The following is a 22,255-nucleotide window of genomic DNA, read 5'->3' as shown; positions in this document are numbered from 1 at the left end:
CACTGCAGACAGGTCCCCCTTGCCACCAGTGCCCAGCACCTCTTCCCGTGACCAACTGCTCCCCAGCCATTCCTGCATCCCAACTCTTGTCAGGGTGGGGTCCCCTGCTGGCCCAGTGGCTGTGACTCACCTATGGGTCCGTGTTTCCCCTCTCTTTAGATGCCACACTGCCAGAGGGTCATGCCCAGTCCCCGGCACACTGGAAATCTGAGATCATCTCCTTGTTGAATACGCCCAGCACCTGGACAGTTAAGGTAAGGAGCCTTCCCCCTTGATGGGACTCTCACCTGTGGCATCAGCAGGGCATTTGTGTGTGAAAAGGGGTGCAGAACCAGTGGGGCTGTCCCTGGTGAGAAGGTTCCCACTGTCCCCGAGCAGGGAACACTGTGGTGTCCAGGCAGCATCAGCTCCCCAGCCCTGCTGGCCACCAGCGAGCCCTGGGTCTCTGCAGGGCCCGCACCCCATGCCCGAGATCCCAGCCCTCCTCCCTGCCCCGGGGCCGTCCTCATCCTCCCCTGCATGGGGACTGTGGGCACTGCTGCCAGCTTCCCTGTGGCCACTGCTGCCAGCACTGCCCAGCACCTCTGGCCAGGGCTGCTGACACTGCCCAGCCAAGCAGCACCTCGGGACACTGGCTGGCACTGGCCTCTGATCCCTTCCTTCCTGCCACAGGCCTTTGGGAGATACCTCAGGCCTGCTGAGAGGACAGGCGTTGTCCTTGCAGCCATCGAGATCTTGGGACGCTCCAGCCTCTTGGACAAGAAAGCTCCGATGGAGTTTCTGGAGGTGGCCATGAAATCGCCTAAGCTGTGGCTGATGGATGTAAGTGGCCTGGGGCTGGATTGCCCTGCCCTTGAGCCCTGTCAGGTTCCTGCCTCCTCCCCTCCCAAAGCCAGGTGTGTGAGGCTCCTGAATCCACCTTGAGGCAGCAGAAAGGGTGTTAGGATCCCACTTCTGACATCCAAATAATGTTAGGATCTGGTCATTTTAAGATGCCTAAACCAAAGTTAAGATGTGAAAAAGACCATATGCCAAGGTCAATAGTGCAGATTAAATATAAGAATAAATGGGATGGAGAGAGAGGGGGGAAGGAGAAGAGAGACAGCAACACAAACAGAGATTACAAACACAGATAGTCACCAACACATGGTGACACTGCACTGGCCCTTCTGATCTTCACGGTGGCAGGGATTCCCCCAACTGTTCTCAAGGTACCACTTCTATCTGTCTGAGTCCTGAGTATCCACAAGGCATCTGTGCATTTGGCACAACTTGGCCTGGCCTTCTGTAAGCAGTTCCTTCCTTCTCCCAGTTTGCCAGGGTAGGAATTTTTGTCCAGACAGGTAACCCAGATCTGCCTCACCAGGCGTGGCATCTTGCTGTGGTTGCTGTCTGTGCTTTTCCCACAATCTGCACAGTGGCATTTTGTCCACTGTGCTAATTCCAAACCTCCGTTCAGGCCTGGAATTAACGCCTCCCTTTTTGCCATCTGCGCCTGCTGTGGTTGCTTATCTTATGTGAACTTCCTTCTATGGCAGCGCTTTGAGATGAGTTAACTGCGTCCTTTGGGTCCTGACAGAGGGATGGGCAGGGCAGCCCAAGACACGGCTGCACTGCAGTGGCAGCACCAGCCTCACCTGTATTCCCTCCAGGTGCCAAAGATTGTGAGACACATCTTTGCGTACTGTGATGAGAAAAACACAACAACCGCTCACAGCTTTTACTCACTGCTTGCCCTGGTGGCGAATAAGTGGCCTGGGAGAGTCATTGCAACAGCTCTGGGCGTTGCACCAAGAATCAGGTACTGGCCCTGAGAGCCTGGAGGGCTTCATCCCTGTGGGGAGAGACAGCCGAGACACTCTGGCTGCCAGACCCAAGGAACACTGCAGGATCACCAAAGGGAGCAGTGCCCTCCATCACAGCACACTTCCCAGCCCAGGCCCGCAGCAGCCAAAGCTGGCCAGGCAGCCCAGAGCCAGCTCGCTGCTCCCAGCCCCATGGGGAACACCCTGGCAGCCGTGCCCACCTGCCCGGGCAGGGTCCCTGGGCAGCAGGGCCAGCCCAGGCTGTGCTGCAGTGGCCGGGGCAGCCCTGCTGACAGCGCTGTGCCTTGCAGTGACAAAGTCTGTCTGTGGAAGGCCATGTTCTCTGTGCGCCAGACTCTGGAGAAGGTTTTGAAGGAGTTGCAAATCCAACTGCAGCGCTGGCATAATGACATCTTCACTGAGAAGCAGAAGTCCTGCCTCACGTTCCTGGCAGTGAGTCATCAGGAAAAGCCCACGTGCTCTTGGCCTCAGCTGCTGGTGGGAAGCAGGAGCTGTGCCAGGGAGCCCTGCCAGCTCTGCCTGGGCTCTCTGCTGCTTCCTTCCAGATGCTGGCCTCTGATAATGTGGATGAAGATGACCTGGATCCATTGTATAGAGACTTGAGATCTCTGAGGTATTCAGGAAGAGAAATGGTCCCTCTGGTGCTCAGGGCCCTGGTGACACTGTCGGAGAGAGCTGAGACGGTGAGCAGGCCGCTGTGGGGGGCAGACATGTGGCACCTGGACTCTGAGGTCTCAGGGAAGGTGGTGGCTCGGCCTGGGCTGGGAGTCAGATGCTGGGGTGACTGCTCCAAATGCCCTGCCTGCCATGGTGTGACCTGGTGGTTGCCTAGGGACCAGCCAGCCACAGGAGTTCTCATAGAATGGAAACTCTTTTCAAAAAGGCAAGAAAAATGAAGCGCGTTCTCCGAGAGCTCCTGAAAATCCAGTGGAGATTGTCTTGGGACTGTGCAGTGATGGTCATGGACATCTTCCGAAACGTTCTGGGGCACCTAAAGAAGAGTGAGGCCAGCCCCATGGCTGTGAAGGTGGTGCAGAAGCTCTGGCACTTCTTTGATGTGGTAAGGCTGATTTGGGAGCCTGAGCCCCACAGAGGGACCCTGGACAATGACCCCTGCCCTACAGCCCAGCCCTGCGAGCAGCACTGGGAGCAGGCCCCGCTCCCCTGGGCTCTCCTGGGATGGATTCTGGGCCTTGCAGCCCAGAGCTGCTTCTGCCCTCTCTGGGCTGGGACCCTGCAGCATCAGCCACCTCAGCTCAGCCACCTCAGCTCAGCCCCTCCTGGCCGTGGGCAGGGAGCCGCTGTGTGCAAAGCTCAGCTTTCCTCCTTCCTACCAGAAGGAAGAGTGTGTACGGGAGCGCTCCATCTGCCTCTTCAGAGACGTGCTGGGCAAAACGGTGTGGAGGGACGAGAAGGCCATGAAGAAATATGCATGGAAGTCCCTGGTCTGCCTCCTCCTTCACATGAGTGACCAGGCCCCCGGCGTGGCCAAGGTACCGATGTCACGGCTGAGCGCTGACCCAGAGAGGGGAGGCTGACACCCTCAGGGGATCCCAGCCATCGGGGTGAGGGCTGCTGGCAGCAGGCAGCGTTCCCCCCAACAGCCCCTGGGAGCCAGGGCCGGACAGGCTGGCACGGCCATTTCCAACCCCTGCCCTGCCTGCTCCAGCAGGGCTGGGCAGCAGCCCGGCACAACAGAGGCCTGGACACGTGTGTCCCCAAAGGCTTCTCAGCTGTCCCCATTGGTGTCCCTGCAGGGCTTGGCACCTCAATCCCTGCTCCCCCTGGCTGTCTCCAAAGTGACCTCGAGGATGTTTTGGGGAGGGCAAGGCCCAGATTCCTGGGCATGGTCACCCCAGGAGCAAAGCCCAAGTCTCCTTCCACAGGCCCTGGTGCCACCTCCCGGCTTCTGTCCCACAGGCCTCCAAGGAAGCCATCCTGGCTATAGCAGAGCTCCTCAAGTGGAAAGAGCTCAAGCACCTGGCACAGACAGAGCAGACATGGAGGATGGGCGAGTGCTTGGTGAGGATGAGCCCCAGGCTGGGCGAGGACTGCTCAGCACACTGTGCTGGGGCTGTGAGCTCTGCAGCTGGGCCCAAAACCTGGAGCTGCACCCTTGCCCCTGTCTCAAGATGAGCAGCCTCCTCCAGGCCCATGTCCCCTCCATGGCCCCAGCATGAGGAAGGGCTCTGAGACACAGGGGTGCTGGCAGGAGGGGCTGCTCTGGCCACCTGGGGGCCTCCTAGAAATGGCCACACCCCTGTGCTCTCTCCAGCTGGCCAAGGACAGGAGCAGGGCTGAACGGTTGGTGTGGGACAGCCAGCCCTACCTGCTGAGCCCTCAGGCCCCCATGCGAGAGGTGGCCCTCAGGCTCATTGGTGAGTCCCAGTCCCCAGGGTCCCTCTTGGGGCAGCCTGGCCCCGTCCCCCCAGCCCTGGGGCTGCCATGGGCAGGGCCTCGGTCTCCCTGTGCTCTCCGTGCTCACACAGGTGAGGGGCTTTGGTGGCCACCTTGCCCAGTGCCACCCCCAGACTGCTGAGGGGGTCAGGCAGGGCCGGGGGCCACGCTGCTGGGAGCACGCTGGGGAGCAGGGGCTGATGGAGCTCTGTGCCCAGGGCTGGCTGCACGGCACCTGAGAGAGCAGAGTGAAGACACCCTGGCTGAGATCCTCTTGGGTGAGTGGGGAGCCAGGGCTCGGAGGAGCCCGGGGGGGTCTCTGCACACACTGGGGCTCATCTGGGCTCTCTTTGTGTTGCAGAACTTGAAATACTGCAAGCAAGAGAGAAGGATGCCTCCATCCGTTGCCTGGCAGCTCAGACCAGCTTGATCCTGAAGTCTCTAAAACAGCAGCGAAGATCAAGATCCTCCCTGTGCATGCTGTGCTGCTGGTGCCGCTGAGCAGAGAGGGACCTTCACATAAGGAAGGGACACAAACTCCAACACCTGCTGACCCATGAGGTGTGGGAAGGATGCCCTGGCTTTCTAAGGTCCTTCTCAAAGTGCAGCCCAGCGTTTCCATGACCACTGACTCCACCATCGCCTTGACCAGTTGGGACCCATTCCCCACAGCCCCTGAGCATGGTGTGAGGTGGTCCAGAATAACCCCGGGGTCGTGGCCTGTCCCCTCCTGGCTCCTGCTAAGAGGCTGAGCTGTCCACCCTCAGCCCTTCTGCTCTTCTGCCTGCCTCCCCCAGGCTGGTCACAATGAGGACAGAGGTGCTGCCTGTGGAGAGATCCAGATCCCAGTCCCGGGGAAGCTGCTGGGACATCTTTTCAAGTCATTCAAGACAGACAAGGCTGCTTTATGGCTCTGGATGGCCTCTGTAGCCACTTCAAGTTCACCTGTCAGCAGGAAGGTAAGAGAGGCTGTGGTGGGCTGCATCCCTGCATGCATCCACATGCCCCCGATGCATCTGCTCATCTTCCCAGGCCTTGCCATGGCCCCTTGTGTGCAGACACGGGGGCTCACTTGGGCTCTGCTTCTGTCACAGAGTTTTTGAAACTACAGGCCAGAGAGAGAGGATCCTGGGCACTCGGATCTGGCTGTCTAAAATCCTTGGAGAGGAGTTGGTGTGGCTGGATCCAAGCCCAACCACAGACCTTTCTGAACCAAATTTAGTTCTAGAACCTGAATTACCTTATATATATAATTTATACTAGTAAACAGGATGCATAAATTATATAGATTATAAATATATATAACATATGAAAATTATATTAATAATAGATACATTGTTGAAGTCTATACATCAAGAGTCTTTGTGAATTCTTCAGAGAGAAATCAGAGTGCAGGGATTGAATTAAAACCTTTGGATGGACCGACGTATGGTAAGCCACTCACACATAAAAGAGAGGTGTAAGTTTAAGTTTTAGAATAAGTGAGTGTGATAGGCTGACTTGGGAAGAAGAAACTCAGAGAGAAGTTCTCTTTAAGAGAATTTCCTCTGTGGGGGTTGGGACACCTTCAACAGCCAATTAGAGAAAGTTGGTTCGCTCCATGCACACACATTTTGAAGGAGGGAATCCAGAACTGAGTCTCGTTGTCTTTCCAGTGGCTGAGTAGGTAACATCAACCCGAGCTTCCCCCTCCCCCATGTGGGGGGGAGGCTCGGGAGGCCGCTTGGGCCCCGTTTGCCAACCAGGAGACCCGATGGCCAGGGGGAGAAAAAGTTGTGTGCCAAGACCTTCACAGCTTCCTCCTCCACGGGCCTGCGGCTCTGGCGTGGGGGGGAGGCCGACTCTTGCTGCTGCCGGATGGGCCGGGCCTGCCCAGGTGGCCATGAGCAGTGTGGGGCTGCAGCCCAGCCCCAGAAAGGCTGATTAACACCTCGGCTGCCCCCCCCCAGCACAGCCTGAGCCTGGCCCAACTCTTGTAGTTGTGTTAAACTTTAACTCTTTAGTGTTCAGATAAGATTTGCAAAGCCTCCAGCCTTTCCTTTGAATATGAAAGGGAATAAGAAGATTTCTGAAGTCAGTGATGTAAGAGCTAAGTTTTTAAGATGGAAAGAGAATGAGAAGATGCTGAAATGGCTGAAAATCTTTTTGTGAAATTGTAGGAATGAACTGATGTACTGAATATTCCTATAAACCATGGAAAGAGACATGGGGGGATGAAAATGTTCCATTTAAGAGATGATTTGACTAAAGAGCACCTGTGTTGAGAATTTCTGTCCTGAGAAAAGAAGGGGATTTTGGTTTTCTGAAGATAAAGCCTGAGCAGAGAAAAAGGACAGAGAGAATCTTTGCGGTTGAACATTTCATTCTTAAAAGTAATACCGCATGGAGCAGACATGGCCCACATCTACAACTTTGGGACAGCTGTAGAGTTGGGAGGAGCGTCACGGTTGCAGGTTCCCGGGCGGATGCAAATCGTGAAAGATAAAACCACAAGAGAACTGTCTTTTTCCTTCTTGTGGGAAAAATCCCTACAACTTCAACAAGAAGAGGCTTCTCTCTCCAGAAGTGAACTGAGAAAGACTAAATTGGGCACTGACCGAAGTATTTGTTATATGTTTGTTTTGTTATGAAGATTGGGAGAGGGAGGGAAGGAGTGATCTAAAAAATCTTATTCTGAATTTTTTTTTTTTTTCCTCTCTTTTTGTTTGTGTAGTTAATAAATTTTCTTTTATACTCTCTCAAGTTTTAGGCCTGCCTTGCTCTTTTGCTCCTGGTTCTGTCTCACAACAAGAAAAATAAGTTTATTCAAATTGGCAACTCAAACTCAAGACAATAGATTAATATCAGTAATCTCCAGTTGATAGTGATCCTGAGAACCTCCGAATGCAGTCTGAATAGATATGAAAATCAAGACCCTTTATGGCTGACAATCAATCACACTCTGTCCCTACCCCCACCCCACCATTTCCCCAATCCAACCCCTGGCAGTCAGAGCAGCCTTGTGCAAATCTGAGCTCCCTCCCCTCCAGGCTGTGCCTGCAGCTTTCAGCTCCTTGGCACCAACTCCCACCTGCTTTCCTTGGAGAAGGAGCTGCCTGAGACACAGAGGGATGTTCATTTATTGCCAGCAAACAAAACCAAAGGCAGGCACAGCTCCATAAAAAAACATAATTCCAGCCCAAGGAGTGCTGGGCAATGGAGCCACATCCAGGGGTGTCCCCAGGGCTCAGGATTGGGGCCAGGGCAGTGAAATCTCTTTATTGCTGATCTGGACGAGGGCATGGAGGGCACCCTGAGTCAGTGTCCAGGTGAGGCCAAGCTGGGTGGGAGTGTGGCTGTGCTGCAGGGCAGGAAGCTCTGCAGAGGGATCTGGACAGGCTGGAGCCATGGGCCCAGGACAATTGGATGAGGTTCACCAAGGCCAAGGGCTGGCTCCTGTCCTGGGCTCACAACCACCCCAAATCCCTGCCTGTGCCCTGCCCCTGATCCCCACAGCCTGTCCTGTTTCCTTCATCCCTGCATTGCCAGGGAATTTCTGGGACAAGGCAGCTCTGCTGTGGGGATGGAGGGAGGTGCAAGTGCCAGCACTGCAGTGGGAACCACAACTCATCAGGTTTGTGTCCTTTGGGGGTCAGCAACTGGTGAGACTCAGAGGCACAGGTAGGTCTTCCTTCATTGCCACGAAATAAAAGTTTAACCTGATAAAATTTAATAACCATCACAGCTCTTCCCTCAGTTCTGTGCGATGTCCCAGCAGTATCCTCCATCTATCATCCACAAGGGATTTCTGTGATAGATATATACACAGCTGAGATGTTATATCAGGATGCTCTACATGGAGTAGGTTTAAAAAAACTCAAACCTTGTCCTATTTGCAAGGCTGCCAGTAGTGGATGCTAAAGGGTGCTCAGGCTGGTTTTAAAACTGCCGAAAACCTGAAACCAGCCTGACTCCAGGTGGACCAGGGGGATCCCAGGGGACAGGGGACCCTGCTGGGCATGAACAGCTTTGGACTTGTCTGGGGAAACTGTGAGGGGGGGCTGGGGCAGAGTGACCAACCCAGTGACCTCACACAGCCCTGCTGGGATGTCACACAGCCCCTCCTGAGATGTCACAGCCTGCCCTGTGATGTCAGGCCTCTGTCCTGTGATGTAACAGTCAGGTCTGTGATGTCACAGGGATAGCCTGTGATGTCGTAGCTGCTCAATGACCTCACATAGCCCACTCTGTGATGTCACAGCCCACTCTGTGATGTCATAGCCCACTCTGTGACCTCATGTTACCAGATGATAAACTGCCTACCCCAGGTGAGCTAACACAATGCTTGTTCTCCAAAACCACTGGTCTGTGGAACCTGCACAATGCCCGTTGTGGAAGAAGGGGAACTGGAAGTTCCCCAGCCTCAGTGTCCTGCCAGCTCAGCCAGGCCAACTGGAACATTGGGGTCCACGACCACCAGGGACCACCAGAGAGACCCCCAGGACAGAAGAACCCATGGGTAAAGAGGAGGGGAAATATGTTAATGATTTTGGGGAAATTGTTATCATATGTGTGTTTAGTCCAGGACAATCACTGAATAAGTTTGTAAAGTACAGAATATAAACAGAAATTTCCTGTACTCAGCATGCACGGCTTTGGGAGGAGCTGTCCCCTGTGTATGCAGCCAAATAAAGAATGCTGCTTTTTAATGCTACATTGGTGTTTGGGAGTTTTTTATTTTACTGAATGTTTGGTAACACTCCCACTGCCCAGGAAAGCTCTGTCTCCAGCTGTTCACAAACAGAGAAGGGTTGGTGGGAGATGTGGTGGTCAGAAGCTGTTTGGGGTACAGTGACCGTGAAATTATTGAGTTTTTAAATATTCTGTGAAAGAAGGAGAAGCATCAACAAAATTTCTACACTGGCCTTACAGAGGGCAGAATTCAGCCTATTCAGGATACAGATTTGGGGATAACTGACTTTTTTAAGGGAAACAAGAAAAGTTTTAACCACTTAAAACCAAAGCATTACAAGAAGGATGGAGAGACTTGAAGAAAGAAATCATGAATGAGCAGGAGGAGCCTGTCCCAGTGTGCCAGAAGTGAGCTACTGAGGAAAATGACTGGCCTGGCTGGCTATGGAGCTTTTTCCAGGCACTCAGGGAGAAAAGAGGGTGCATCACCTTTGGACAGAGGTGCAGGCAACTCAGGAAGTGTTTAAGGATGTTGTTAGGTCATGCAGAAAGAAAATGAGAGAAGTGAAAACTCATTTAGGACTTAACCTGGCCACTTCTGTGAAAAATAATAGAAAATATTTATACAAATAAGTTATTAGCAAAGCGGCGGACAAGGAGAATCTCAGCTCTTTATTGGATGCTGTGGGGAATAGAGAAACTGAAGATGAGAAAAAGACTGAGCTACTTAACCCATTCTTTGCCACAGTTTCGAACAATAAGCCAGGATGTCCTGAGGACAAGTGTTCTCCTGAGCTGGGAGATGGGGACAGGGAGCAGAACAGACCCCCTGTAATCCAGGAGGAAGCAGCTGGGGACCTGCTGAGCCACTCAGATGCTCACTGGTGTCTCTGGATACAGATGGGATCCATCCTAGGGGGATGAGGGAGCTGCTGGATGAGCTCCCCAAGCTGCTCTCCATCATTTCTCATCAGTGCTGGCTCAGCAGGGAGGTGCCAGAGGACTGGAGGTGCCAATGTGAGCCCATCCCCAAGAAGGGCTGGAAGGAGGATGTGGGGAAGTGCAGGCCTGTCAGCCTGACCTGGGTGCCTGGTGAGGTGATGGAACAGATCACCTTGAGTGCCATCACAGGGCACCTACAGGATGGCTGAGGGATCAGAGGCAGCCAGCGTGGATTTCAATATCTGCATTGATGATCTAGATGAGGGCACTGAGTGCAGCATCAGCAAATGTGCAGATGGCACCAAGCTGGGTGTGAGTGTGGATGTGCTGGAGGGTAGGAGGGCTCTGCAGAGGGACTCAGACACCAATGTGACACTGACACTGCAGGGTGTCATGGCACCAAGAAACCATTGTGACACCCAGGGGCTCCATGGAACCAAAGGGACATTGTGACACTGGGAGGCCTCATGAAATTGTGACACTCTAGGGCTGTATGGAACTGTGCTGACATTAAGCTGGGTGTGAGTGTGGATCTTCTGGAAGGTAGGAGGGCCGGATAGCCTGGATCCAGGACCAAAATCCAACAAGGTGAGGTTTAACAAGACCAGGTGCCAGATCCTGTGCTTTGGCCAGAACAACCCCTGCAGTGCTACAGGCTGGGGACAGAGTGGCTGGACAGCAGCCAGGCAGAAAGGGACCTGGGGGCACTGATGGACAGCAGGCTGGACATGAGCCAGCACTGTGCCCAGGTGACCAAGAAGGCCAATGGCTCCTGGCCTGCATCAGGAATGGTGTGGCCAGCAGGAGCAGGGCAGTGATTCTTCCCCCCTGCTCAGCACTGCTTGGGCAGCACCTCGAGTGCTGTGTCCAGTTCTGGGCCCCAATTTAGGAAGGACATGGAGGGGCTGGAGTGTGTCTAGAGAAGGGCACCAAGGCTGGTGAGGGGTCTGGAACACAAGTGCTGTGAGGAGTGGCTGAGGGAGCTGGGGATGTTTATCCTGGAGAAGAGGAGGCTCAGGGGAGACCTCATCACTCTCTACAACTCTGTGACAGGAGGGTGTAGCCAGGTGGGGATCTGGCTCTTTTCTACAGGAACAGTGACAAGACAAGAGGACACAGCCTTAAAGCTACACCATGTGATGTTTAGGCTGAACATTAGGAAATATTCTTCACAAAAAGGGTGGACGAGCATTGGAGTGGGCTGGCCAGGGAGGTGGGTGAGTCACCGTCCCTGGAAGCTGTTCAGGAAAGACTGGATGTGACACTGAGTGCCATGGTCTGGGTGACAAGGTGGTGTTGAGTCACAGGTTGGACCTGATCCTCTCAAAGGTCTTTTCCAGCCTGGGTGATTCTGTGATGATTGTGACAGAGCAGGACCCTGAAGAAGCAAGGTCCCATTGTGACACTGTGGGGCTAAATGGAACCAAGGTCCATTGATGACTCTGGGTCATTGTGGAACCAAGGAGGCCACAGTGACACAGAGGGCTTTGTTGAACCAAAGGGCCATTGTTACACTGCAGGGACTTGTGGAACTAAAGCAACAATTTTGACACCTGGGTGCCCCCTGGAACGAAGGGCCCACTGTGCTATGGCAGGGCTTCATGTACTCAGACACCACGGTGACACTGACACTGCAGGGTGTCATTGCACCAAGGATCCATTGTGACACTGCAGGATCTTGTGTCACCAGGGCTCCATTGTGACACTGTGCAAACGAGGAGTCCATTGTGGCACTGTGGAACCTTGGGTAACAATGGGGCCATGGTGACACCATGCAAACAATGAGTCCATGTGGCACTCTGGAGCCTTATGGAATTTAGGGGCCCCTGTGACTCTGTGGGGCATTAGGAAATCCAGAACGCAGTTGTGACACCTTTTGGCCTCGTGGAAACACGGAGTCTATTGTGACACTGTGGAACCTCGTATAACAGGGGCCATGGTGACAGTGCAGGGCCTCATGGAACCAAGGAGTCAGGGTTAATCTTTGGGCCCCTGTGGAACCTCAGAGACCACTGTGCCACTGCAGGACCTTGTATAACCAAGGTGCCATTGTAACACTGTGGGGCCCATGGATCCAAGAGACGTTGTGAAACCAAGGTGTTCCATGGGGCCAAAGGGATATTGTGACACTGGGAGGACTCATGCAATCATGGAGACCATTGTGACACTCCAGGGACTACTGGAACCGTGGTGACACCAAGTTGGCTGGGAGTGCTGATCTACTGGAGGGTAGGAGGTCTCTGCACAGGGACCTGGACAGGCTGGATCCAGGGCCAAAATCCAACAAGGTGAGGTTTAAAAAATCTGAGTGCCAGGTCCTGGACTTTGGCCACAACAACCCCTGCAGTGCTCCAGGCTGGGGACAGAGTGGCTGGACAGCGGCCAGGCAGAAAGGGACCTGGGGACACTGATGGACAGCAGGCTGGACATGAGCCAGCAGTGTGCCCAGGTGGCCAAGAAGGCCAATGGCTCCTGGCCTGGATCAGGAATGGTGTGGCCAGCAGGAGCAGGGCAGTGATTCTTCCCCTGTGCTCAGCACACCTGGAGTGCTGTGTCTAGTTCTGGGCCCTTCAATTTAGGAAGGACATGGAGGGGCTGGATCCTGTCCAGAGAAGGGCAATAAGGCTGGTGAGGGGTCTGGAACACAAGTCATGTGAAGAGCAGGTGAGGGAGCTGGGATTGTTTAACATGGAGAAGAGAAGGGTCAGGGAGAGACGGTGGTGTCAGGGCACAGGTTGGACTTGATGATCTCCAAGGACTTTTCCAGCTTTTCCGATTCTGTGATTCTCTGAAACCACCCCTGGAGCAGTTGCAGGATGAGTCCTGGGCCTCCTCTTCACAAGGTCCAGCAGCCCAGGTCCCTCAGCTTCTCCACATAGCCCCAAAGCCCATCCTGTCAGTCCTGCAGAGCCTCTCCAGCCCCTCCTCATTGCCCACAACAGGGAGCTCCACACCCAGACACAGCAGCCCAGATGTGCCCCCCTGGCCTGTGGTGCCTCTGGCAAGGGAGCAGCACGAGGCACTGCAGGACCCTGCAGACAATTCCTGAAGCACTTGGAGGATGATCCTGCTCCCCAAGGGATGTTCCCATGGTGCCAGCTCAGGAACTGAAATGGAGAGTGGGACTAGAGAGGAAAGGGCAAACAGGGATGGGCTGTGTGCTGGGGATGGTACAGGGATGGGTAAGAGGAAGAAAAGTAGAGCAGGAAAGAACAAAGAAAGCAAAGGTGAAGGAAAGGAAATGCTCAGGGCAGTTTGGGGGTGGCTGCCAGGCAGCCCTGGCTCTGAGCAACAACATCTGGAGTGGGACAGGAAACTCACAGCTGATGGGAACAAACTTTCTGGCTGACTTCAGAGGCCACGACAAAGCTGAGTGGTTTCCCTGCTGTCCCCCAGCCCTTGCTGGCCCCAGGGGCTGATGGCATTTGTGCTCACTCAGCTCCATGTCCCCACAGCAGCACCATGGGGGTGCTGAGCCTGCTGTGTGCAATGCAAACAGGGGCTCCTGAGCCAGTGCTGCCGTGTGTGTGCCTGCAAGGATGCGGCTCCTGTGTGAGCTGGGGGAGAGGCCAGGGCTGCAGAGGGGGGATGTTGTTGGCAGGTGCATGAGGACGCTCTGGGACGCTGCCCTGGGGTGTCCAGCGCAGTGGGGATGGATCAGCCCCTGCTCTGCTGCTCCTTGCCAGGGTGTCCCCCTTGCAGGGACCTTGCAGAGCACCAGCCATGCTGTTTGTCCCCAGCCTGCCCACGGCCAGCCTGGGGCTGCTCCCGGGGCTTTTCTGTGCTCAGCATTGTCCTGGCCAAGTGTTGTGGAGAGAGCCTGGCCAAGGAGCCTGGAGCCCCCAGGCCCTGCCCTGAGACATCAGCGCTGCCCCAGCAGTGCCCATGGCCTGTCCCTGCTGCAGCCCCGGCACTGCCACCCCCAGGGCTGTGCCCGGCCCCGAGAGCACTCAGGCCCTGCAGCAACACGAGGGCCAGGAGGGCAGTGGGGCAGTGGCACGGGAGCAGCACTGGCAACACCAAGTGCTGCTGCTGCTGCTGGGCACAGCTGCTGTGCCAGCACTGATCTGCCCCAGCTCTGCACACAGACATTGCTGCTGCAGCTCCAGAGAAGGGAAGAAAAGGGGCATCTCTGGAGAAATCTTTGCTGGGAGAATCTTTATTTTATTTTATTTAAAATTACCAAGAGCGCAGCCCCTCATTGACACAGTCTCTGGGTCACAGAAAAGATGGAGAAAATCAAAAGGAAATACAGCACAAATAATGACATTTCTTTGTGTATAATATTGAAAAGCTAAAACAAAGGAAAGTAAAGAACAAACCAACAAGCAAACCAACAAGAAGAATCAAAGGAGATTTTTATTACAAGTGATTTTCAGAAATTGGCCAGCAGTTTAATGTTTCTGAAACCATCTAGTGTTCAGTCTCCACACTGCAGCCTTGAGCTCCTGATTCCTCAGGCTGTAAATGAGAGGGTTCAGGGTTGGAGGCACCACTGAGTACAGAACAGACAGGGCCAGATCGAGAGATGGGGATGAGATGGAGGGGGGCTTCAGGTAGGCAAACACTGCAGTGCTTAGGAACAGGGAGACCACGGCCAGGTGAGGGAGGCAGGTGGAAAAGGCTTTGTGCCGTCCCTGCTCAGAGGTGATCCTCAGCACAGCATTGAAGATCTGCACATAGGAGAAAACAATGAACACAAAACAGCCAAATACCAAACAGACACTAACAGCAATGAGCCCAATTTCCCTGAGATAAGATTTGGAGCAGGAGAGCTTGAGGATGGGTGGGATTTCACAGAAGAACTGGCTTAGGGCATTTCCATGGCACAGGGGCAGGGAAAATGTATTGGCCGTGTGCAGCAGAGCATTGAGAAAGGCACTGGCCCAGGCAGCTGCTGCCATGTGGGCACAAGCTCTGCTGCCCAGGAGGGTCCCGTAGTGCAGGGGTTTGCAGATGGACACGTAGCGGTCGTAGCTCATGATGGTCAGGAGGGCAAGCTCTGATCCAAGGAAGAAGACAACCATAAACACCTGGGCCACACATCCTGCATAGGAGATGTTCCTGGTGTTCCAGAGGGAATTGTGCATGGCTTTGGGGACAGTGGTGCAGATGGAGCCCAGGTCGCTGAGGGCCAGGTTGAGCAGGAAGAAGAACATGGGGGTGTGCAGGTGGTGGCCGCAGGCTACGGCGCTGATGATGAGGCCGTTGGCCAGGAGGGCAGCCAGGGAGATGGCCAGGAAGAGGCAGAAGTGCAGGAGCTGCAGCTGCCGCGTGTCTGCCAATGGCAGCAGGAGGAAGTGGCTGATGGAGCTGCTGTTGGACATTTCCTGTGTCTTGGCATGAGGATCTGTAAGAAAAGTAATGATGGAATAGTTCAGTTTGGAGAAGATTTTAAATACCCTAGCCCAGCTTGGTGGCACTTTCCCCCCACTGCCTGCCCAGGGCTCTGCTGCCTGGAGCTGTCCCTGCCAGCAGCTGCTTCCCTGTGCCCAGGGCTGGGCCCTGCCAGTGCTGCCAGAGCCCAGCCCAGCCCTGGGGGCTCAGCTCTGCCCTGCACTCCCCTCCCAGCACAGGGCACTGCCCAGGGTCAGCTCTGCCTCTGCAGGCTCTGATGGCAATGTCATAGCTATCCTGAGGAGGCTGGAAAAGTGACACTGATGCTGCCTGTGAGGGACCCTGTACTAATTTCTGTCAGTGCCTGCTTTATTAAAATCCAAGAAAAAATATTATATTTTTTCCAAACTGAACTTAGAGATTAATATCTATATGCAATTTCCCTTCTATGCAATGCAGAGCAGTAGATTAGAAAATCAGGATTTTCCTTTTTAGGCAGGCCCTGCCTCACTGTGCTCCCTGTGTAATCTACCTAGAAACATTCTGGAGTTAAATGTTATGCTGGGAGCAGTTCTGAACTATGCAGCATCCTCACCACATAAGGAGATCATTTCCAAGCCTTACCAGCTGTCTCCTTCCACCCAGACCTTGTCCCCCAATGCTGGGAGCAGCTCCCAGGGCTGGCTGAGAGCTGTCCCTGGCAGGCAGCAGAGTCCCTGCCCCAGCACAGCGCCCTGGGCTGCAGGACCCTGCTCTGCACCACAGCCCTGGGCACCCCTGGCTGCTCTACACAAGAGATCATCAGAGAATGTACTCACACAGTCTGCAGGCATTGGGATGTTGCAGCTTTAGGAGATCACTGCAGGAGCTGCAGCTTCATTGTCCTGCAGCCAGAGGCTTCCTGTGTCAAGGGCTGGGAGTGATTCTGCCCCAGGCACTTCTGAGCATCTTCTCAGCCCTGACTGATTGAAGCTCTCTGTGCCTCTCTGCTGTGCCCGGGATGGCTGCAGGCAGTGCCCCAGCCCTGCTGAGCTGTGCACAGGAGCTGCTCATCAAGGGAAATGTGTTTTTGAAGCTCTTCTTGGTTACCAGGATCACATTCTGAGCCAAGAGCCCAGCCCAGCTCAGTAGCACAGACACAGCACAAGCGCTTTATTGACCCTCTTGGGGACTGGGGCTGAGGCCTTGAACATCAGTCCCTGAGAGGGAGCTGAAGAAACCTCTCGAGAACTCCAAGTCACAATCCAACTCCAAAGTTTCATAAAATTTTAATGGTTCCCTCTGAGGGACACAACTGAGAAAATGTCCCCAGGTTCCAGTCAGAGCAGGAAATTGGAGGCAGTGATGACAGGTGGGGACAAAGAGAAGCCAAGTCTTGGTGCCCTGGAGCACAGCAGGGTCTGTGCCACCAAGGGCTGGGAGGAGACACCTTGTCCTGAGCCACTGGGGCCTCCTGGCACAGCCCCAGCAAGTCTGGCCACTGTCACCCCTTGTCCTGCCCTCAGCATCCCCCCACATCCCAGTGGCCTCAGGGATGTGCTGGGACGAGTCCCTGGGGAGCCTTGGTCAGGAATGGCCCTGAGGGCTCCTTCATGCTCCCAGGAACTGCAGGTTTTTCAGAGGACTTTGGGTTTTGCTTTTGCCTTGGAGTCTCTGAGAGCTTTGTGCAATCATGGCCTCCAATTATCTGCTTTAATTAGTCCCTTGAGAGCCTCTGTCAGTAACAACACTCAGCGGGGCTGATTAAGGCTTCAAGATACTTCAGTTTTTTTAAGGTACTTGGAGATTCCTTTTAGACACCAACTCTTCTAGTAGTTTATGCAATCATGGCCCCAATTATCTACTTTAATTAGTCCCTTGCGAGCTTTATATTGACACTCAGTAGGTCTCATTAATACTTTGGCATACTCAAGGTTTTCAAAGGTAGTTTGGATTTTCCTTTCCTCTCTGACTCTCTGAGAGGGTTTTGGGCAATCCTGGCATCCAGTTCTTTCCTCCAAGGAGTCCATGAGGAGCCTGTGTTGGGGATGGACTTCAGTGAGACCCATTAATGCTTTGAGACACTTTGGGTTTTTCTTCTGCCTTGGACTCCGGGAGAGGTTTGTGCAATCTCTTCTCAGGCCCTGAGGTTCAAGGGCTCAGCACCAAATGCACCACGGGGCTCACTGGGATCAAGCAAGTCCTGACAAACCATGGCTCTGCCTTGATTTCCCTCTCGTCTGGTGCCATTCATTAGGAAGATTTTCAAATCCAGTTATGGAGAAATATTTCCAAGAGATTCTATGAAATACACATTCCTATTTTGAAGAGTGTATTTCATTGCTATTCTCTTTAGAGCAGAGGTGATTCCAGCATTCTGTGATTGATATTTATGCAGGCTCTCTCCTCAGGTCTGGCCTGCTCACGGAAGCTGTGCCTTGAGGTCTGACCCAGTGTGGACAACCTTGCTGCACATTCCCCAACTCCATCCTGTCTGTCCTCACTCACCTAGGACCTGCTTTGCTTGGAGAACTGGCTGCACGCAGGCTAAAAGGAGTGTTCCCCCCCCTTTTTTTTTTTTTCCGTTTTGAAGCAATCTACAACTCCGTAATGTCCCCATTGAAAACAGACACCTTCTATTAGTGTGTGCTAAAGCCAAGGTGCCACCAAGCAGCTTCACCTTCCCCAAGGCAGAACCCTGCAAGAAATGTTTGAGTCCTTTGGACTCCTTGGTTCCCTGAGGCCTTGCAGTGTCACAAAGGGCCCTTGGCTCTGCACTGTCACAATGGAGATTTGGGTCCATGGTGTCCCACAGTGTCACAATGCTCTTTTGGGTTCCATGAGGCCATGTTCTATCACAATGGACTTTTGGCTCCTCGAGGTTCCATACTCTCAGCAATGGTCTCTGTAGTTCCAGAGTGTCACAATGGACTCTTGGTTCCATGTGGCCCCACAGTGTCACCGTGGTCTCCTTGGTTCCACAAGGCCGTGCAGTGTCACAATGGCTCACAGGTTCCATGAGGCCCCACAATGTCACAGTGGCCCCTTGGTCCCATGAGTTTCCCCAGTGTCACAATGGTTCCTTGGCTCCACGTGGCCCAGGTGTCTCACAATGGACTCTTGGTTCCGTGGGGCCCCGCAGTGTCACAGGGGTTTCCTTGGTTCTGTAGGGTCACAATGGACACTGCAGCGCCCCCTGCTGGCTGGGAGGACCTGGCACAGTGCGAGCACCTCCTGGTGGCCGACCCCTGCAACTGTGAGTGGCTTGTACTGGTTTGTACTGGTTTGTGCTGGGATGGGGTGCTGGGATGGGGTGCTGGGGTGTTACTGGTTTGTACTGGGTTCCACTGGGAAAGGGAGCAGGGTTGTATGAGTGCCCCCTGCTGGCTGGGACGACCTACTGGCCAACTGTGCCTTATACTGGGTTATGCTGGTTTGTACTGGGATGGGGTGCTGGGGGTGACTGGATTGTAGTGGTTTGTACTGGGTCATACAGAGATATTCTTGATTTTACAGGTTAAACTGGGGTGTACTGGATTATACTGGGAGGGGTCTTGGGGATGCTTGGCACTCCACTGGGAGCAACTTCTGGGGATGCTGGCCTTATTGGTTTATACTGGGATGGAACTTGGGACCTACTGGGAATGACTTCAGGTTGTGCTTACTGGTTTCCACTGGGAGCTGCTGCAATGGGCTCAGGGGCTCAGGGGTGGCTCCCAGTGATTACTGGGTTATACTGGTGCCCTCCCAGTATAAACCTGGGAGCCCCAGGACCACACTGGGAATGGGTTTGGGTGCATGAGGCCTTACTGATTTATACTGGGAGCTGCTGCCACAGGCCTCAGGAGCTCAGGAGAGGCTCCAAGTGCTTACTGGGTTATACTGGTGCCTTCCCAGTATAAACCTGGGAGCCCCAGGACCACACTGGGAATGGGTTTGGGTGCATGAGGCCTTACTGGTTTATACTGGGAGCTGCTGCCATGAGCCTCAGGAGCTCAGGAGTGGCTCAAATGCTTACTGGTTTATACTGGTGCCTTCCCAGTCCACACCTGGGAACACTGGTAGGCACTTGTGGCCAGGCAGGACCTCAAGGCCAAGCTGGCCTTCACCAGGGCCTTGCTGAGCCACAGCTTCTCCAACTTCTCAGCCTGGCAACACTGCCTGTGGCTGCTGATGCCCACCAGGAACTACGGCAAGGGCACTGCCCCCTGGAAGGCTGAAGGAAGGTGAGGGATTCCCCAAAACAACTCCCACAATTTTGCGAGATCCCCAAAATTTTCCAGCCCCTCCCTCACCTAAAGTGTGAGCTGGTGGGTTCTGTTGGGTTGAATGGGTAAACCTGGTGTTCCTAAATCCCTATTGACTTCAATGAGTAGATCTGGTTTCCCTCAATCCCCACTGAATTTAATGGGTAGAACTCAACTCCTGGATACCTGGGTGCCCTCACTGATATATTGGGATTTCCCCTGGTGTCCCTCTGAGATTTTGGAGTGTCTCCTTTGCCCACCCCAGAGCTGGAGCTGCTGCAGAATACCATCTTCACCAACCCCATGGACCAAAGCACCTGGCTGTACCTGCACCGCATCCTCTCCTGAGGAAACTCAGGGTTCCCTCCCACCCCAGAGGTCCTCACCTGGAGTTCTGGGGTACCCCTGAATGTTGGGGCGCCTTCCAACAGCCCCACAGCTGCCAAGGGTCATCTGTGTCCATGTTGACTGGGAGGACGGCAGCCATCACCTTCTCCTGGCCTGTCAGGGTGAGTCAGGGCACTTGGGTGCCCCAAAAATAACCTGGATATCCCCCAGACTTATCTGGGTACACCTGGATACTGCCCAAGATCACCTGGATCGCCCTCAATAATCACCTGCGTACACCTGGGTACCCCTTGCACACCTGGATCACCAAAAGCCCTGGGCCCCCCAAAACGAGTGTCTCAAACATCCTCATTGCTTTGATTGGGTTGACCTGGTGCCCCTAAACCTCATTGCTTTTAAAGGCTAGACCCGCTGTCCCTAAATTCTTATGCATTTCAATGGGTTAGCTCTGGAGTCCTCTTTATCTCCATTTATCTCTACAAATCCCTCCCAGTGGTCCCACTTTTGATTCAGTGGTCCCAATCACGCCACTGTCCCCACTTAGCCCTTCCCAGTGCTCCCAGCTTAAACAGTAACTATTCCCAAACAATCCGTATCAGTGGGTAGACCTGGTGTCCTTAAATCCCCTTTGACTTCAGTGGGGTAGACCTGGTGTCCTTCAATCCCCTTTGACTTCAGTGGGCAGAGCTGATGTCTTGGCTCCAGCATGGACAGCAGGTGAAGGATCAGGAATTCAGGATTGGCCTCCAGGAATGCATCCAGGACATCCAGAGCATTGGCAATGCGATCCTGGAGTGGAAACTCCCAGAATTCAACCCAAGATTTCCTCTGAATTTCCTCATATTTCCCTATTTTAGGGCCAAATTTCCTCAAAATACCATTGATTTTAATGGATAAACCAGGTGTCCTAAATCCATATTGACTTTAATGGGATACACCTGGTATCCATAAGTCCCTATTGATTTCATTAGTCATGTCTGATGCCAAAAAAATGTGTATTGGGAGATTGATGTTACAAGAGATGAGGCAACTGAGAGACGTTGTAAAAGATGGTTTATGGCCTCATGGTGTCAGTCTCACAGAAGGGTGAGACATTAAAGGTGTTACATCCAACACCATAATATCAGAAGCTGCCTCATTCTTAGTTACAATGCTTTATGTTCATTTTTTATCCAATCAAATACTTCTGTGAAGTTTGCCAGCATCCTTTTACACCAATCATTAATTGCTTTCCTTCTCACGGCTTTGCTGCAATGCATCATTTTTCAACCAGTCATAAAACACTTCAACAACCTACATTGATATATCTTAAACTTCTAACTAACTTTATAAGAAATTCTATTGCTAAGCTTTACAATCTTTTACTATCTTACTAAACATACTGCTTTGCTTACATAATGCATATTTCTGTTTGCTTAAAATATATTTCTACTTAAAATAAAAACTTACATTCTTGTTTTATATCAATTTTACTTTTAATGTTCTGATTGTCCAAGACTTCTCCAAGGTCTTAGGTCAAACCTGGTTTCCATCTCAATCTCTGAGCCTGTATGCACAAGGCCCTGAGAGCTCTCTGTGCCTGCATTTCCCACACCACCTGTCATCTCTGCCTCCAATTTCCTGCTTACACTGGAACCTGGGGACACTTTCTCAGTCGTGGCCCTCAATGAGACCCATGAGCAGTATCAGACACTTTGGAGTTCGATTCTGACCAAATTCTTCAGAGGTTTCCTAGAAAACAACGGTTCTGCCTTGATTTCCTTCTGGTCTGGTGCCATTCATTTGGAAGGTTTTCAACTCCGGTTATGGAGAAATATGTCAAAGACCTTATTAGAAATATCCATTACAATTTTCAAGGTTGTATTTTATTACTGTTGTCTTTAGAGCAGAGGTGATTGCAGCATTCTGTGATTGATATTTGTGAGAAATGGATTTGTAAAGGATTCTCAAAGCCTGACTGAAAGCTCACACAGTCTTGTACATCTGGATGCAAACTCTGAGATAAGGTGTGCTGACTCAGAATGGCCCTGGAATAGAGAAGACATTGTTGAGAGAGAGACTGAACTAGAAACAAGTTTCAAACAATGGTCTTGCAAAAAGATCAGATATTTTTGAGAATTAGAACTGTGAAAGATACATTGTGGCAAGAATATGTGTTGTAAAATAATAGGATATTGTTGTTAGAATTATTAACACTATTGTGAGAAAACCTAATAGGCTGAAAAACATTTCTAAGGTTTTATAACGAGGAAGTAAGTTGGCTTCAGATAGAATGGCACTGAGTTTTACATCTCTGATGTTTCAGCCTTCAAGGAGACTGATAATGGAAGAAAATAATTTAAAAGCCTCTCAGTTGCCCCATCTCTGAAGAGCTGGGATTTTCCAACAGTGCTGAGTCCCTGGACATCAGTCCCTGAGAGGGAGCTGAAGGACAACTTCTCAAGAATTCAGAGGCAGATTCAAACTCCAAAATTTATTGAAGTTTTAATGGATTCCACTGAGGGATAT

Source organism: Sturnus vulgaris, unplaced genomic scaffold (genome assembly GCF_052056855.1).
Source record: "Sturnus vulgaris isolate bStuVul1 unplaced genomic scaffold, bStuVul1.hap1 Scaffold_192, whole genome shotgun sequence".
NCBI lineage: Eukaryota > Metazoa > Chordata > Aves > Passeriformes > Sturnidae > Sturnus > Sturnus vulgaris.
This window is presented reverse-complemented; position numbering follows the sequence as displayed.